This window comes from Miscanthus floridulus, chromosome 19 (genome assembly GCF_019320115.1).
Source record: "Miscanthus floridulus cultivar M001 chromosome 19, ASM1932011v1, whole genome shotgun sequence".
NCBI lineage: Eukaryota > Viridiplantae > Streptophyta > Magnoliopsida > Poales > Poaceae > Miscanthus > Miscanthus floridulus.
This window is the reverse complement of record NC_089598.1, coordinates 97175998-97178570: the sequence shown is the minus strand read 5'-3', so window position 1 is coordinate 97178570 and position 2573 is coordinate 97175998.

Below are 2573 nucleotides of genomic sequence, written 5' to 3'. Positions count from 1 at the left end.
CGTCCAAGGGCATTATGGTCATTTCGCAAAGCCAACTCACCACCCCCGCCGGCCCACCTCCCGGCCCGCCCACGCACCCGAGCTCCTACGCGAAGGGAAAATGTCGCCGGCCTGCCCGACATCCGCCTCCCCACAACACCGGCGCCCATCCCTCGCGCTAGCCCTAGCCGTCGCCGGCATGCCCTCACCCTCGCGCGGCGCCGTCGTCGTCGGCCTGCCCTCGCCCGTGCCTAGCGCCGTCGCTCCTCCCTCCTTCCCGGCGCCGCCTGACACGAGGGGCACGCATCGATTCTCTCTCAAGCTGGTTGCAACCTGTCGAAATCTCAGTATAATTCCCTAGCAAACCAAAGGAATCACTACAATCCCAATGCATTAACTGCCACTCAATTCATTGAATTTGGTATCTGTACCGATTCATAGGTTCACAGGACAATTCCTGCGACGTTACCACCGCAGGCGTCCGACGCAGTTAGAGAGCTGACAAAGGCTCACGTCCAATCACTGCAAACGGAGACATCATCCGTGCCACAAAGAATACACCTCTATAATAGTGTTTAGTCAAGCTTACTTAAATTTGCCTAATTTTATATAAAAAGGCTAATATTTAAGGTATTAAATATTATGGAATTTATTTTCATAGTATTTTTTTATTTAATGTCATAAATGCTAATGTTGTTTTCTATAAACTTAATTAAAATAACAATAGTTTGACTTGGACCGGCTTAGAATTGCATCTATCTTTTCTAGGACGGAGGTGTACTAAATTACAGAGACAAAAGAAAAAGTGACGCTGAATCTTTTCTTATATATACATCATTTATTGAAATGATCACGTGACGCCATTTCTTTGAACCAGATCACTGACGTGTAATTTCTGACATTTTCACATGCAAATTGTCATATTATTCTTTTCTTCTTGCTCAAGTCAGAGCTGTTGCCTGTGGGCTAGGTGCTTGTGAAACATATATATATAGGATCAACAAGGCTTCTCGCATAAGTCCAGATCCAAACATATATACGCAGAAGTATAACTAGCGGGCTGCATTAATTTTTATCGTCAACTCGGCCCACACAACTTCCCTGCTTTCGATCGATCCTTATTTATAGGGGACTATTGGCCTCATGAACAAGGCATGAAGCCATGAACAATCAAAACCTAATATTTATCTGATGAGAATAGGAGCTTTCTGCATGGTTTTGTTGGCTCACCAGGTTTTCTCCAATTATTGTCTGGGTGAGAGAGGCATCAGGATTATTTGATAGTTTCGTTCTTGTTCCAGAAGACAGTCTCAGCCCCATCGAACTGTCAGCCTCGCCTGGCTGTTCTGGCTCTGTCCACTCTGTTCCAACTCCAAGGTTTGTTTCCCACCCGATTCCTGAGCCTCCGCTGTGCTTCTTGCTAAAAAGGAAAAAACTCAGTTCTTCAGCTCTAGAATGCATTGCTCCAGGATTCATTCTTGCTCTAAAAGACAGTCTCAGCTCCAGGATTCAATGTCTGAAGCTCCCAGACACCCTGCCAAATGAGTCGTGAATGCAGTGGCGGAACACACTCAAAATTTTAGGTGGAGCAGAGACATAAGAAAAACTTAACTATGTGTAAAGTATGTATGTCCTTTTGTTTTTTTCTGTTGTTTTGTACATGCCTCTCGGATTGGATCTCTGCAGCTCTTCTGTCTTTTTTTTTTAAAGATGCAATAATTACTTGCTTGGATCACAAACATGATTTTTTAAAGATTATGAAAATCCCACTAATGTATATTCTACATTCAGCAGCAGCATTATTATGATGTGCATTTACATACAAAACCTGTGAAACATTTAAAAGTATCTTTGGTATAAATAAAGTATATACACATAAAAAAGAAGAAAAATAAAGATAAATGCCTACTCCTATATGATTTTGCTTGTTTAGCGTCACACTGAACCTGAAGCATCATATTCACGCTCAAGCAATAAGTTGCAACTGGTAGAAATTTCAGTATAATTCGTCTAGAAAACCAAAAGGAATTGCATATCCAATTTATCAACTGCTGTACATCATATACTCTTATAAAGCAAAACTTCACTAGCAATTTCTCTTGACATGCAAAGTGTCCACCTCAGTAGTTCACTGTCACTTGCAATTATGATATCCATGTCAGCGAAACACATCATCCACTAACATACATTTAGTTGTCCACATCGGCATGCTACGCTATCCACTAACATTAGTTTATAATAGTTAATTTCTTCATAAGAATGGTATGAATAGTTAAATTTTATTCTAAATTAGTAGCTCCCGTAGCAACGCATGGGATGTTCTTCTAGTTTGCTTGAATTTGGTATCCGTGTTCTTGCACCAGCCATTACCATTGTTCGCGTCCGACAAAGCTAGCTAACCAAGGTGCGGCTCACATCCAAACTAAATCACTGAAAAATGGAGACGTTTATTACACTGCACGTACTAGAGTACAAAGACAAAAGAAAAACTGGCACCGATCTTTTCTTATAATATTTATTTATATGACCATATGAACGCCAATTAATGTCAGAATTAGGTCGCTGAGGTAGAATTCATCACCTTTCACACCGCT